The 17,731-nt window shown below is 39.3% G+C and overlaps 1 protein-coding gene across 1 annotated transcript in view; it reads right to left on the reverse strand.

The window, feature by feature from the left end:
* Positions 1–17,731, reverse strand: part of ITSN1 (intersectin 1) — a 598,457-nt gene that overhangs the window by 68,022 nt on the left and 512,704 nt on the right. The window lies entirely within an intron of this gene.

Genomic DNA, 17,731 nt, shown 5'->3' on the forward strand with positions numbered 1-17,731 from the left:
CCCATAACCCTGCAACATGCTCAGCCCTGGGTGCTCACTCGCACTCACAGGTAGCTGTGCTGTCCCCAGAGTCACAGGTAGTTAACCCCTGACAGGTCTGGGTGCAAGAACCATAGGGAAAATTACAAAACAAATTAATACAACACGCAGTGAAAGTCCAGCACTCACTCACAAGCTCTCAGCTAAGAATAAAAGCAAAAATGGAAGGGTCCAGGGTTTTTGGAAGGGACCTTGACATGGTACCTGGGCTTGTCCCATTTGACCAAATGCGGTAACTAACCCTTCCATTTTTCTTCATCTGCGGCTATGTATATCTTGTTTTAAAATGATGCAATGGAGTATCTCTAATTTAGTATAGCTTAACTGCCTGAATTCTTAAAATTGACCTCCAAAGCTTTATATATATATTTAAAGTAGACAACCCCGGGTATTGATCTATGCCCATTTTTGTTATATTTTATGCCAAATGTAATCGGGGGGAAAAATCATAGATTTTCCTACAAACTTTATGTTTCTCAATGAAAAAAAATTATACCCACAACTTGTTTGTAAAAGCTTCTCTTGGATCCCCTGTGAACAAAATTACCAGACATGTATGTGTTTTCCAATGTTTTGGTAATTAGTAAGCCACTATTTGCAGCTGTGCACCACACATAAATTATACCTACCTGATAAAATAATTTCTTTCATGGTGGTGAGAGTCCACAATCATTTACTCCTGGGAATTATCTTTCCTGACCATTAAGAGGAGGTAAAGATTCCCAAACTCCAAGAGCCCTATAAATCCCCTTCAATCTCTATAGAAGCTAGTCTGATAAATAGCCAAGCGATTAAGAGGTAGAAAAGGGAAATACAGAACAACAAAAATAGGAGTTGGGAAAAAGAGGTGCTAAAAAATACAAACTACTACCAGAAAAAAAGATAGGGTGAGGTCTTGTGGACAACCATGAAGCTGCTTCTGAAGAAGCAAAAATATCAAAATGGTAGAATTTTGTAAAAGTATGCAAAGAAGACCAAGTAGCTGCCATACAAATCTGTTTAACTGAATCATCATTCTTGAAAGCCCAGTAATCTGCTGTATTGGAGGCTGACCTTCCTCCAAATAAGCTTTGTGAATACAACTAAGAGACCAATGAAACAGTAGAAACTTTCTGATCCTTCCTAGGACCAGAAAAATGACTGAACAAACTAGAAGTTTTTCGAATGTCCTTAGTAGCATAAATGTAAGATTTCAATGCACAAACAACGTCCAACAAATGCAAGGATCTCTCTGAAGCATTCTTAGGATTAGGAGACAAAGAAGAAACAACAATCATTCTTGTTAAGTTATCTGAAGAAACAACCTTAGGCAAAAAAAAATTAAAAAAAATGAAGTCAGTTAAAAAGCCTTATCCTGATGAAAAATCAGATAAGGAGGATCACAAGAAAGAGAAGATAACTTAGAAACTTCTAGCAGAAGAAACTGCCAAAAGAAGCAACGCTTTCCAAGAAAGTAGTTTAATATCCACCTTATGCATAGGCTCAAAAAAAGGAGCCTGAAAAACCCTTAACGCCAAGTTAAAATTCTATGGAGGAGAAATTGGCTTGATTACAGGTTTAATATGGACCAGAGCCTAAACAATACTATTAATATTATGAAGATTAGCAATCTTCCTGTAGAACAAAACTGAAAGAGCAGAAATCTGCCTTGTCAGAGAACTGTCAGATAGGTCCTTATTCAGACCATCCTGCAATAACTGCAAAATCCTGGGAATTCTGAAAGAATGCAAGGAAAAACCCTGATCTGTACACCAAGAAATAAAGGCCTTCCAGATCTTGTGATAGATTCTCCTAGTTACAGGCTTACAAGACTGAATCAAGGTTTTAATCACAGAACCAGAGAAATCATTATGTTTAAGGACTAAACAGACAATTTCCATGCCATCAAGTTCAGAGACTTGAGATCCGGATGGAAAAACAGACCTTGAGACAGAACTACTAGAACATCCACTTACTCGGCCTGAGGATTCCTGGACCTCGCAAAGTACCTGGGAAGTTTGTTATTCAAATGAGACGCCATCAGATCTCTCTCTGAGAGACCCCAAAGATCCACAATCAGATTAAACACAACCTGGTGAAGAGATCACACCCCTGGATGTAGAGATTGACGACTGAGAAAGTCTGCTTCCCAGTTGTTCACCCCTGGAATATGGATTGCAGAGACTATACAGTCTGCCCACGAGAGAATTTGTGTCAGGATTCGTCTTGCACCTAGCAATAGCCCATCCCACTTTGCCTTTAAAGGTATCCTGTTTCCTGTAAACAGGTCTTTAATATTGAATTAGACTTCAAGGAGGTGAACGTGCTGAACGCTACCAAGGAGGTGAACGTGCTGAACGCTACCAAGGAGGAGATTAACTCGAGTTTATGCTACTATACCCTGACTGGATTACAACTATCTATTCAAGGCATTCTGAACAGTTGTTGCCCTAGTATGGTTTGTACCAGAAGCGCTACTAACCTAACTCAGTGTCTCTGAGATCTTGTTTGGACATACAGCACTCCTAACTAGTTAACAATATACCCCAATCACCTTAAGGCTTGTCTTCCTTGATCATCTACTTACCGGGGGTTTCTTGTGGCTATAACTATCCGTCACACTCCAGACCGTTACTACGGAACTAAGCCCCGCCTCTGTGACGTCATCCGCATCACTCATCTCCGATTCACAGCTGATACCTAAGCTGTGCAGCAAGACTCTGCAAGCTATTTCAGGCAGGTTTCATAACGCATTACCCTGTGCCTGTTCAGTAAATAACTGATTGAGGATTCCTGTTTGCTGCTCACTCTGATTACTCATTATAGCTCCTGTGATTATCCACAGAGAGTTCAATTGATCATATGCACTTCTAAATATAGAAATCGCTGTCAGTTAATCTGCTTCCATCCACATTGGAAGTATATACTAAGGTGAAAAACTCATATTATTAAAGGTAGTTGCTGCAATTGAAATTCATATCGATCTCCAATAACAAAGAGGTTATTTAACTACACAGTCCTTTACAGAATACTAAGCCCAAAAAAAGAAAAGGAATGGATCCAGCAGAACTGCCACAATTTGTATATATATTTCACAACGTGTTGACCAACTTAATCAAGGATTAAGGGAACTGAGGCTGTAAAACCAGACTTTGCATAAAATCATTAAAGATTCAATAACGCATTAAAACAAGTTTAACTGATACTATCCCAGATCCAATAGTATCTCAACCGGATACATTTCATGGAGATAGGAAATTATATAGATAGTTCAAAAATGCTTGTAATTTATTGTTTGACTTAAGGGTAAAAACATACAATACAGATAAAACAAAGGTGCTAACAGTTATTTCCTTTCTAAGAGGAGAACCCAGGGCATGGGCCGATCAATTCTATGAGAATGACGATTTTGAGCTCATTAGATGAATTCTTTAAAGCAATGGATGATCTTTATCAAGATATCAACATCCAGAACACAGCAGAAAGAAAAATGCGTGCACTAAAGCAAGGAAAGAAAAATGCTGAAGAATACATTACGGAATTTAAACGCTACGCTACTGATTCACAGTGGAACTCATTAGTCTTGAAAAACCAGTTTAGGCTGGGGTTGTCAGACCTAATAAAAGATGAGCTTACACGCACAGACCTTCCCAAGATGCTAGAAGATCTAATGAAATTAGTGGTACAAATCGACAGGTGACTCAGAGAGAGAAAGACAGAACGCCAAACGCTTGACTACACCCCTCGGCTGCCACGAACCCAATATCCAGATTCCCCTCTCACTCACACCACTACAAAAAATTCTCCTGAAGCAATGGACATAGGGGTTATCCGAGGACCGCTATCATCAGAAGAGAGGAACCGGCGAAGGTCTCAACAATTATGCATGTACTGCGCTAACCCCAGTCATAGCGTGAAGGATTGCCCACTACTTTTACGCTCCAAAAGAAGTAAGTTAAGAGATATACATTCTGCTATGACTAAAGAGCTAAAACCAAATCACTGTCACCTTTCTTTATTCCTAAAGTGGGACCAAAACAGAACGAGAATTGAAGCAATCATAGACTCCGGGGCTTCAGGGAATTGTATAGATAGTACTTTCACTGTAAATAATAAAATTCCACTTGTGGTTAAGCAAAACCCCGTTGTGATTCGAGTTATTGATGGTACTACAATATCAACAGGTCCCATAACTCATAACACTATTCCTTTACTTGTAACTACTCACACAGGACATACTGAGTATCTAGTATTTGATGTATTGCCATCACCCTTATTCCCAGTTGTTCTAGGGTTAGACTGGTTGCAGTTACATCAGCCTTCCATAAATTAGAAAACCTTGGTTGTTGATTTAAAGTCCAGCTTTTGTCAACAAACTTGTTATCCACGGGATCTACTAATACAGATTCCTGAAACTACTCTGAATTTACCACCACAATATATTGATTTCCAAGATGTATTTAGTAAAAAGATGGCAGAAACTCTACCACCTCATCGCAAGTATGATTGCCCAATCGAATTACATCCTGGGTCATCTATACCTTGCGGGCATTTATATCCACTCAGCCAACCAGAGTTGACACATCTGAAAGAATACCTAGAAGACAATTTGAGGAAAGGTTTCATCAGACCGTCTACTTCACCCGCAGGAGCGGGAATGTTTTTCGTCCGGAATAAAGACTCATCCTTAAGACCGATTATAGACTATAGAGAATTAAATAAAAGAACTATTAAAAACAGGTATCCCCTCCCATTGATACCCAAACTTATAGAATGACTACGAGATGCCAAGGTTTTCACAAAGCTGGATTTACAAGGCGCTTACAACCCCATCCGCATTAGAGAGGGAGATGAGTGGCTGACCGCATTTAGGACCAGATATGGTTTATTCGAGTATTTGGTCATGCCGTTTGGCCTTTGCAATGCGCCAGCCACTTTCCAACATTTCATCAAGGAAATATTCAGAGATCTTCTAGACATATGTATCGTGATCTACCTCGATGATACTCTCATATATTCAAATTCAATGGAACAACATATTAAGGACGTCAGGAAGGTATTATTAAGACTGAGATCCCATCAACATATGCCAAGCCGGAAAAATGTTTGTTTCATACCAACGAAGTATCATTCCTCGGTTATCATAACAGTCCTTCTGGAATTCAGATGCAGGATAACAAGATTCAGATAGAATGGAAACAACCTACAACAAAAAAAGAGTTGCAACAATTTTTGGTAATCGCAAACTATTACAGAAAATTTATAAAGAATTACTCCAAAATAGAAAAACCGCTAACAAGACTCATTAGTTTGACAATTCCGTTTCAATGGACACCTACCGCTACAGAAACTTTTAACTATCTCAAACAACGATTCACAACTGCACCCATACTACGTTTTCCAAATCCAAAATTGCAGTATATTCTTGAAGTGGATTCATCAGATTATGCAATTGGTGCAGTACTTTCACACAGAGAGGCAATAGATACACCATTACACCCGGTCTCCTATTATTCCAAAATCATGAGTCCTGCTGAGATGAATTATTCCATCGGGGATAAAGAGCTTTTAGCCATAAGGAATTCATTAGAACATTGGAGACACCTCCTAGAAGGCACAACTACTCCGATAATCATTTATACTGACCACAAGAATCTGGAATTCCTTCAAAAAAATAAGACTCTTTCGGCAAGACAGGTTAGTTGGAGTCTGTATTTCTCCCGATTCGATTTTCATATCATATACCGACCAGCCCTCAAAAACGGCAAGGCAGATGCCTTATCAAGGAAGGACAACAAACCTACACCTATCCAAACTCCATCTACTATCATTCCTGCTGAAAGGTTTATAATTCTGACTACAAAACAGGATATTATAACAGCTAATACGCAATACGCAAGGCACTAATACAGGACATGGAAATTCCACATACTATGGTGTCTTTACAGGCTGATGGACTCTATTACCATGACAATAAAGTCTATCTACCTCGAGAATTAGTGGAACCCATTCTTAAGTTTTACCATGATTCACCCATCTCTGGACATCTGGGGGTAAACAAGACAATGGACAATATTCCAAGGCAATTTTGGTGGCCCTCCATGAGGAGATCCATTTCAAAGTATATTGACACCTGTCACATTTGCACCACCTCTAAACCAGAGAAACATAAACCCTACGGCTTACTCATGCCAATTACACCACCAACAAAACCATGGCAACATATAGGGATGGATTTCATTGTTGAATTACCTTTATCTGGCAATCAAAACACCATCCTTGTAGTAATAGACCTTATTACGAAGATGGGTCATTTTATACCCTATCATAAATTGCCCACATCTACTGAAACAGCAGATCTATTCATGAAACATGTTGTCAGACTCCACGGTATACCACACATAATAACCACTGATCGTGGAATCCAATTTACGTCAAACTTCTGGAGGAAACTGTGTGAGAAACTCCATATAGACCATAGGTACTCGACTTCTTTTCATCCTCAAACCAAGGCCAGACAGAGAAAATTAATCAATGGTTAGAACAATACATCCGTTGTTACTGCTCTCATCACCAGCAAAACTGGCTTCAATACATTCCATTAGCAGAATTTGCTTATAATAATGCCACCAACTCATCTACTAAGTTGTCTCCGTTCTTTGCGAACTATGGGTACCATCCAAAAATGCTTTTGACTGACTTGACTCCATCACCCTCTCCGTTAGTCGATGAATTCCATAACTCACTGCTTGAAAACTTCAATCAATTACGACAGAATATAATCATTGCACAAAATTCACAAAAAACGATATTACAATCTACGAAGACGTCCGTCACCATCTTACGTTGTAGGAGATTATGTTTGGTTGTCCACAAAAAATCTGAAATTACAAGTACCCAGTAAGAAATTGGGAGGCTTGTTTATTGGACCATTTCGGATTGCGAAAATTATCAATCGAAACGTAGTGACCTTGACACTACCTCCAACTATGAAACTTCACCCGACGTTTCATGTTTCTCTACTGAAACCAGCCAAACCACCTAGAAATATGACTCCTATTTTACCGCCCACACCCATCCTACAGGACACTCAGGAGTATGAGGTTGACAGTCTGCTGGATTCTAGGTTGTACAGGGGTACTTTGCAGTATTTGGTACGCTGGAAGAACTACACGGAAAAAAAGACGATGACACCTGGGAACCTTCTTCTAACATCTCCGCACCTAAACTGGTCTCGCAGTTCCATAGGCAGTTCCCTGACCATCCGCGACCTCAAGCTGTGGGACAGCTTGCTTAAGTGGGGGGACATGTCAGGATTCGTCTTGCACCTAGCAATAGCCCATCCCACTTTGCCTTTAAAGGTATCCTGTTTCCTGTAAACAGGTGTTTAGTATTGAATTAGACTTCAAGGAGGTGAACGTGCTGAACGCTACCAAGGAGGAGATTAACTCCAGTTTATGCTACTATACCCTGACTGGATTACAACTATCTATTCAAGGCATTCTGAAGAACTTTTCACAACATCAGATAACAGTTGTTGCCCTAGTATGGTTTGTACAGAAGCGCTACTAACGTAACTCAGTGTCTCTGAGATCTTGTTTGGACATACAGCACTCCTAACTAGTTAACAATATACCCCAATCACCTTGATCATCTACTTACTGGGGGTTTCTTTTGGCTATAACTATCCGTCACACTCCAGACTATTACTACGGAACTAAGCCCCGCCTCCGTAACGTCATCCACGTCACTCGGCTCCGATTCACAGCTGATACCTAAGCTGTGCAGCACGACTCCGCAAGCTATTTCAGGCAGGTTTCCTAACGCATTACCCTGTGCCTGTTCAGTAAAAAACTGATTGAGGATTCCTGTTTGCTGCTCACTCTGATTACTCATTATAGCTCCTGTGATTATCCACAGAGAGTTCAAATGATCATATGCAGTTAATCTGCTTCCATCCACATTGGAAGTATATACTAAGGTGAAACAAACTCATATTATTAAAGGTAGTTGCTACAATTGAGATTCATATCGATCTCCAATAACAAAGAGGTTATTTAACTACACAGCCCTTTACAATTTGAGACACATCCATCATTGCTTGGGAACTGTGAGTTCCGCCCTGATGGTTGACATAAGCTACTTCTGTGACATTGTCTGTCTGGAAACGGAGATGAGATTCTTTTTTCAACAGAGACCAAGCTTAAGAGCATTGAAAAATGCATGGAGAACTAGAACATTGATTTGTAACCTCCCCTCCTGAGGATCCCTAACCCCCTGTGCTTTCAAATAGCTCCTCACCCTGAGAGGCTTCTGTAGTGATCACAGTCCAAGTAGGACGAGCAAAAGAAGCCCCCTGAGTAATAAATTGATGGTCCAGCCACCAAGTTAGAGACTGACTTTTTACTGGGATCTAAAAATTTCCTTTGAGACAGCTGAGTTTAATCTCTGCACCATTGACACAGCATACAAAGATGAAGAGGCCTCAAGTGAAAGCTTGCAAATGGAATTGCATCTGAAGCTGCAATCATGGAACCTAGGACTTTCATACAAAGAGAAACCAAGGGAAAAGAGAGAGACTGTAGGTTCTGAAACACATTTTAACCTTCTCTGCTGTGTTACAGAAAGACTCATGGAGACTGAATCTATTTTAAAACCCCAAAAAGTTACCTTTCTCTGAGGAACCAAAGACATTTTTGGAAAATTGATCTTCCAACCATGCTGTTGAAGAAACAGCAAGTCGGTTGGTGTAGGAATTCTGCTAAAGGACAGACGGAGCATGAACCAAGATGTCATCCAGGTATGGAAATAATGCAATACCCTGAGACCTGATGACACACAAAAGGGTAATGAGAACACCTTTGTGAATATTCTTGGAGCTGTAGCCAGACCAAATGGTAGAGTAACAAACTGAAATTGCCTATCCAGAAAGGCAAACCTCAGAAACTGGAAATTGGAACATAAAGGTATGCATTCTTTAAATTTATTGTGGACATAAACTGCCCTTGCTGAACAAACACTCCCATTGCTTCCATGTCTGAGACAGACTTGAAAAAAGCTTCAGTTTTTACAGTATTCCTCGGAACATTGGACAGAAAAAAACCTTCATCTGGGAGGCCTTGTTCGGAATCATATTTAATATCCCTGAGAAACTATATTCAGAACCGAGGGATCTAGAATAGACTGAAACCAAGCCTCCTGAAAGAGGCTTAATCTGCCCCATACCAGACCTTCTGGATCAGGGGGTCGCAACTACATGCAATATTGGTAGTAGGGATAGATTTCTTACCCTGCTTTGACTTGTTCCAGTTAGCACTAGGTCTCCAGACTACACCATAGGAGGCCTTGCTTCTGATCAGAGGATGCCAACCTTTTGTTCCTTATTTTGACAAAAGGAACAAACGTGATTAGAAGCTTTAGATTTCCCTCTAGACTTTATGTCCTGAGGAAGAAAAACATAATTTATGAAAGAACTTACCTGATAAATTAATTTATTTCATATTGGCAAGAGTCCATGAGCTAGTGACGTATGGGATATACATTCCTACCAGGAGGGGCAAAGTTTCCCAAACCTCAAAATGCCTATAAATAAACCCCTCACCACACCCACAATTCAGTTTTAACGAATAGCCAAGAAGTGGGGTGATAAGAAAGGAGCGAAAGCATCAAACAAGGAATTGGAATAATTGTGCTTTATACAAAAAAATCATAACCACCACAAAAAGGGTGGGCCTCATGGACTCTTGCCAATATGAAAGAAATGAATTTATCAGGTAAGTTCTTACATAAATTATGTTTTCTTTCATGTAATTGGCAAGAGTCCATGAGCTAGTGACGTATGGGATAGCAGATACCCAAGATGTGGAACTTCCACGCAAGAGTTACTAGAGAGGGAGGGATAAAATAAAGACATCGAATTCCGCTGAATAAATAATCCACAACCCAAATCAAAAAGTTTTAATCTTATAATGAAAAAATCTGAAATTATAAGCAGAAGAATCAAACTGAAACAGCTGCCTGAAGTACTTTTCTACCAAAAACTGCTTCAGAAGAAGAAAAAACATCAAAATGGTAGAATTTAGTAAAAGTATGCAAAGAAGACCAAGTTGCTGCTTTGCAAATATGATCAACAGAAGCTTCATTCCTAAAAGCCCAGGAAGTAGAAACTGACCTAGTAGAATGAGCCGTAATCCTTTGAGGTGGGGATTTACCCAACTCCACATAAGCATGATGAATCAAAGACTTTAACCAAGATGCCAAAGAAATGACAGAAGCCTTCTGACCTTTCCTAGAACCAGAAAAGATAACCAATAGACTAGAAGTCTTTCTGAAATCTTTAGTAGCTTCAACACTTCTCTCCCTAACACTGCGCTAACAGACTGAAAACTGCTGGGGTTCAGAGTTGTTGTAATTCATTTTCTTGAGTCCCCCAGCACATCTGATAAATTCAAATTACTTATATGTGATCTATCATGTAAACTAATCAGAATTAGCTTATTAGGCAGAAAAAGTAAAAATCAAGATAATGTTGATGTTTTCAATTTTGACAATAAATATTGGTATATACCACAAACTTATGTCTGCATATAAACCTATTATTGTGAACATATATATATATATACTTATTAAATAAGTTGATGTTATGATTCTTACCTTAATGACTCGAGGAGTATGATAGAATTGTTTCCACGTTGTTTGCTCTGTTTGGTATGATCCGGCTTCCTCCTCTCTCTGTTCTTGAATGTGGTGCTGCTGTCTTAGTTGCTGGACGCTAAAGAGCGCCCAGCCCAATCGATACTGCAAACAGAAAAAACACAGAGCGCAACCGCAACTCAAGGTAAAAGTTTTTAATATTAGGTATGGCGCTATCAATCTGATTGCACTTACAAGATGTTTGTTACAATATCGCCTTTGATATGCAATTCTCCGATTGGTACGGACTTTCTCAAGACCCAGGACTCATGTCATGAGTCCTGGGTCTTGAGAAAGTCTGTACCAATCGGATGAAACGCGTAGACGGAGGACAATACTACAGACCTTTGTTCCTACACACACAAGTTGCTGTTACGGAAACAAACTGCCACCGGTAGTGATACGCATCAGCGCTACTGACTTTCACATAGACGCTTGGATACAATAGAAGTGGAAGTGACGTCAGGAGTGAAAGAACTTTGGTGTAGCCGGAGAATTGCATATCAAAGGCGATATTGTAACAAACATCTTGTAAGTGCAATCAGATTGATAGCGCCATACCTAATGTTAAAAACTTTTACCTTGAGTTGCGGTTGCGCTCTGTGTTTTTTCTGTTTGCTTTAGTAGCTTCAACATAATATTTCAAAGCTCTTACTACATCCAAAGAATCTCTCCAGAGAATTCTTAGGATTAGGACACAATGAAGGGACAACAATTTCTCTACTAATGTTGTTAGAATTCACAACTTTAGGTAAAAAATTAAATGAAGTCCGCAACACTGCCTTATCCTGATGAAAAATCAGAAAAGGAGATTCACAAGAAAGAGCAGATAACTCAGAAACTCTTCTAGCAGAAGAGATGGCCAAAAGGAACAAAACTTTCCAGGAAAGTAATTTAATATCCAGAGAATGCATAGGTTCAAACGGAGGAGCCTGTAAAGCCCTCAGCACCAAATTAAGACTCCAAGGAGGAGAGATTGACTTAATGACAGGCTTGATACGAACCAAAGCCTGTACAAAACAATGAATATCAGGATGATTAGCAATCTTTCTGTGAAAAAGATCAGAAAGAGCAGAGATTTGTCCTTTCAAGGAACTTGCAGACAAACCCTTATCCAAACCATCCTGAAGAAACTGTAAAATTCTAGGAATTCTAAAAGAATGCCAAGAGAATTTATGGGAAGAACACCAAGAAATGTAAGTCTTCCAAACTCGGTAATAAATCTTTCTAGACACAGATTTACGAGCCTGTAACATAGTATTAATCACTGAGTCAGAGAAACCTCTGTGACTAAGTATTAAGTGTTCAATCTCCATACCTTCAAATTTAATGATTTGAGATCCTGATGGAAAAATGGGCCTTGAGATAGAAGGTCTGGCCTTAACGGAAGTGTCCAAGGTTGGCAACTGGCCATCCAAAAGAGATCCGCATACCAAAACCTGTGTGGCCATGCTCAAGCCACCAGCAGTACAAACGAACGCTCCATTAGGATTTTGGAAATCACTTTTGGAAGAAGAACTAGAGGCGGAAAGATATAAGCAGGTTGATAATTCCAAAGAAGTGACAACGCGTCCACCGCTTCCGCCTGAGGATCCCTGGATCTGGACAGATACCTGGGAAATTTCTTGTTTAGATGAGAGGCCATCAGATCTATTTCTGGAAGTCCCCAGATTTGAACAATCTGAAGAAATACCTCTGGGTGAAGAGACCATTCGCCCGGATGTAACGTCTGGCGATTGAGATAATCCGCTTCCCAATTGTCTATACCTGGGATGTGAACCGCAGAAATTAGACAGGAGCTGGATTCCGCCCATACAAGTATCTGAGATACTTCTTTCATAGCCTGAGGACTGTGAGTCCCACCTTGATGATTGACATACGCCACTGTTGTGACATTGTCTGTCTGAAAACAAATAAACGATTCTCTCTTCAGAAGAGGCCAGAACTGAAGAGCTCTGAAAATCGCCAAAATGTTGATTGGTAATCTCGCCTCCTGGGATTCCCAAACCCCCTGCACTGTCAGAGATCCCCATACAGCTCCCCAACCTAAAATACTCGCATCTGTTGAGATCACAGTCCAGATTGGACGAACAAAAGAGGCCCCTTGAATTAAACGATGGTGATCCAACTACCAAGTCAGAGAAGATTGAACATTGGGATTTAAGGATATTAATTGTGATATCTTTGTATAATCCCTGCACCATTGGTTCAGCATACAAAGCTGGATAGGTCTCATGTGAAAACGAGCAAAAGGGATCGCGTCCGATGCAGCAGTCATGAGACCTAGAATTTCCATGCACAAAGCTACCGAAGGGAATAATTGAGACTGAAGGTTTCGACAAGCTGAAACCAATTTCAGACGTCTCTTTTCTGTTAGAGACAAAGTCATGGACACTGAATTTATTTGGAAACCCAAAAAGGTTACCCTTGTCTGAGGAATCAAGGAAGTCTTTGGTAAATTGATCCTCCAACCATGTCTTTGAAGAAACAACACAAGTTGATTCGTATGAGATTCTGCAGAATGTAAAGACTGAGCAAGTACCAAGATATCATCCAAATAAGGAAATACCGCAATACCCTGTTCTCTGATTACAGAGAAAAGGGCACCGAGAACCTTCAAAAAGATCCTTGGAGCTGTTGCTAGGCCAAACGGAAGAGCAACAAACTGGTAATGCTTGTCTAGAAAAGAGAATCTCAGAAACTGATAGTGATCTGGATGGATTGGAATATGAAGATAAGCATCCTGTAAGTCTATTGTGGACATATAATGCCCTTGCTGAACAAAAGGCAGAATAGTCCTTATAGTCACCATTTTGAATGTTGGTATCCTTACATAACGATTCAATATTTTTAGATCCAGAACTGGTTTGAAGGAATACTCCTTCTTTGGTACAATGAACAGATTTGAGTAAAACCCCAGACCCCGTTCCAGAACTGGAACTGGCAAAATTACCCCAGCTGACTCTAGGTCTGAAACACATTTCAGAAACGCCTGAGCTTTTACTCGGTTTACTGGAATGCGTGAAAGAAAAAATCTTCTCACAGGCGGTCTTACTTTGAAACCTATTCTGTACCCTTGTGAAACAATGTTCTGAATCCAAAGCCTTTGAATCGAATTGACCCAAACATCTTTGAAAAATTGTAACCTGCCCCTACCAGCTGTGCTGGAATGAGGGCCGCACCTTCATGCAGATTTGGGAGCTGGTTTTTACTTTCTAAAAGGCTTGGATTTATTCCAGACTGGAGAAGGTTTCCAAACGGAGACCGTTCCTTTAGGGGAAGGGTCAGGCTTCTGTTCCTTATTCTGACGAAAGGAACGAAAACGATTAGCAGCCCTATATTTACCTTTAGATTTTTTGTCCTGAGGCAAAAAGGCTCCCTTCCCCCCAGTAACAGTTGAAATTATTGAATCCAACTGAGAACCAAATAATTTATTACCTTGGAAAGAAAGAGAAAGCAATGTTGACTTAGAAGTCATATCTGCATTCCAAGATTTAAGCCATAAAGCTCTTCTAGCTAAAATAGCTAAAGACATATACCTGACATCAATTCTAATGATATCAAAGATGGCATCACAAACAAAGTTATTAGCATGTTGAAGAAGTTTAACAATGCTATAAGCATTATGGTCTGACACTTGTTGCGCTAAAGCCTCCAACCAGAAGGTGGAAGCTGCAGCAACATCAGCCAAAGAAATAGCAGGTCTGAGAAGATTACCTGAACATAAATAATCCTTCCTAAGAAAGGATTCAAGCTTCCTATCTAAAGGATCCTTAAAAGAAGTACTATCTGCCGTAGGAATAGTAGTACGTTTAGCAAGAGTAGAGATAGCCCCATCAACTTTGGGGATTTTCTCCCAAAACTCTAATCTATCAGATGGCAAAGGGTACAATTTCTTAAACCTTGGAGAAGGAGTAAATGAAGTACCCAGACTATTCCACTCCCTAGAAATTACTTCTGAAATAGCATCAGGAACTGGAAAAACTTCTGGAATAACTACATGAGGTTTAAAAACTGAATTTAAACGCTTATTAGTTTTAATATCAAGAGGACTAGACTCCTCTATATCAAATGCAATCAACACTTCTTTAAGTAAAGAATGAATAAACTCCATCTTAAACAAATATGAAGATTTATCAGTGTCAATATCTGAGGCAGAATCTTCTGAACCAGATAGATTCTCATCAGAAATAGATGTCAGAATGATGGCGGTCATTTAAAAATTCATCTGAAATATGAGAAGTTTTAAAAGACCTTTTACGTTTACTAGAAGGAGGAATAACAGACAGATCCTTCCGAATAGAATTAGAAACAAATTCTCTTACATTAACAGGAACATCCTGAACATTAGATGTTGAAGGAACAACAACAGGTAATGGATTATTACTAATGGAAATATTATCTGCGTTTGATAGTTTATCATGACAACTAACACAAACTACAGCCGGAGGAACAGTTACCAAAAGTTTACAACAAATGCACTTAGCTTTGGTAGAACCGACATCAGGCAGCGTCTTTCCAGAAGTAGATTCTGATACAGGGTCAGGTAGTGACATCTTGCAATATGTAATAGAAAAAAACAACATATAAAGCAAAATTATTTTAAAGGGCCACTGTAAGTAAATATTTTCTATGCCTGTTACTAACTAACTACCCCAAATACGCTTTTTATCAATAGCATTTCATTAGCATATCTCTACCGTATATCAGAAATCTTGTCTGCAAATTTAATTGTTTTCCAAACCCACTCCGTGGGTATCCTTTGCTCTGTACCAATCCGTTTACAATACCTAGGTTACAAAATGGCGCTTTAAACACAAAGCTATTGGTTTAAGTATTTTGAACACTCAGTGCTGAAAATAGTGGGCAGGATAACGTGACATCATCGGTGAATAAAAGATATAACTTTTAGAACGTTATGAAACTTCGTTTTGGAGAAAATATAGGTCAGTAGGTTTTAATTAATGTTTATTAACTAATGTTAGTTGTTTAGCTTAAAAATTATAACAGAAAGTAATCCTTTAAATGACAGTTTCAGGAATGGGAAAAAATGCAAAACAAAACAAGCCTCTAGAAACCAGAAGCAACTAAAAAGTGAGACTGAAATAATGTGAAAAAAACTGGCGGCAAGTATGACGCCCACATTTTTGGCGACAAGTATAACGCCCACATTTTTTGGCGCCAAAAATGACGCCCATATTTTTTGGCGCCAAATACGTCCGCAACACACATACGTCAAAAATGACGCAACCGCGTGAAAACTTCCGACGTCAACTATGCCGGCGCCAAAAAAGTATTGCGCCAAAAATGACACAATAAATTGAAGCATTTTCTGCACCCGCGAGCCTAACAGCCCGCAATTTAGAAAAAAAGTAAATTGAAAATTTTTTAAGGTAAGTAAAATATAAATTCATATGCATTTTCCCAAAAAAAATTAAACTGACAGTCTGAAAGAAGGAATACTGATTATCCTGAATCATGGCAAATATAAGTTTAACTCATATATTTAGAACTTTACATATAAAGTGCCCAACCATAGCTTAGAGTGTCATGAATAAAATAAGACTTACTTACCCAGAGACACTCATCTACATATAGTAGATAGCCAAACCAGTACTGAAACGAGAATCAGTAGAGGTAATGGTATATAAGAGTATATCGTCGATCTGAAAAGGGAGGTAGGAGAAGAAATCTCTACGACCGATAACAGAGAACATATGAAATAGATCCCCTAGAGGAAGACCATGGTATTCAAATAGGCAATACTCTCTTCACATCCCTCTGACATTCACTGCACTCTGAGAGGAAAACCAGGCTTCAGCCTGCTGCGAAGCGCATATCAACGTAGAAATCTAGCACAAACTTACTTCACCACCTCCACGGGAGGCAAAGTTTGTAAAACTGAATTGTGGGTGTGGTGAGGGGTGTATTTATAGGCATTTTGAGGTTTGGGAAACTTTGCCCCTCCCGGTAGGAATGTATATCCCATACGTCACTAGCTCATGGACTCTTGCCAATTACATGAAAGAAAGCTCATTTACCTACAGTAACAGTAGATATTATAGAATCTAAATCAGAACCAAACAACTTATTTCCCTGAAAGGGAAGAGATAATAATCTGGATTTTGACACCATGTCAGCAGACCAGGATTTAAGCCATACGTTTCTTCTGGAAAGAACTGCTAAAGACATGCTTTTGACATTAATATTCATAATATAAAATACAGCATCACAAATGAAAGAATTGGCACTTGAGTAAAGCCAAAAGATTTGCACTAGCAGAGTAATCAGAATACTGTTCTGAAAGACTAGACAACCAGTAAGTAGATGCAGCAGCCACATCAGCAATAGAAATAGCTGGCCTGAGAAAATACCCTGCTTGTAAAAAGGCCCTATGAAAAGACTTTTCTATCTTGAGAAGCCTGATGAAACAGACAGCAGTCGGAGAAACGCGTTGCTTTATGTGATTTTAATTATCAGAGTCATATGGTTGACATCTGTATTTTATCTATACCATTAATATGTGGAATTTTTAACCTTTTCTGAGAGTCTGAGCTTATTCTATTTCATATGGACACTGGGGTGACCAGTTTTCATGTTGTGCCAGTGAGTTGGGACACTGCAAGTTCCAAGTCTGTCTGACTTAGCACAACTGGGTGCTGCTCCACTTGTGTGTATTCATTTGGCATTCATATAATCCATTTGTCTCAACTATATCACACTAGGAGGTGCCTTTGTTTTGTGATTCTTGTTCACAGTGAAAGTTTGTATCCAGATCGTTGACCTGGCAAAGAGCTGACTCCACATTGGGTGTGACCAACATATGATACATCATCTGAATAATACAGGAGGCATACCAACATCAAAAGGGACTGACATCTTGAACAGATAAGAGACAATAGGACCCATTGTGCTTTTGCTTATTTAATATGGTTATGTTTAATTACATTTAATATTGGGATACCACTGTATTTTTTCTATAGCCATTGGTGTGTGTATCTATATCATTACACTTATTTGA

Source organism: Bombina bombina, chromosome 3, assembly GCF_027579735.1.
Source record: "Bombina bombina isolate aBomBom1 chromosome 3, aBomBom1.pri, whole genome shotgun sequence".
NCBI classification, from domain to species: domain Eukaryota; kingdom Metazoa; phylum Chordata; class Amphibia; order Anura; family Bombinatoridae; genus Bombina; species Bombina bombina.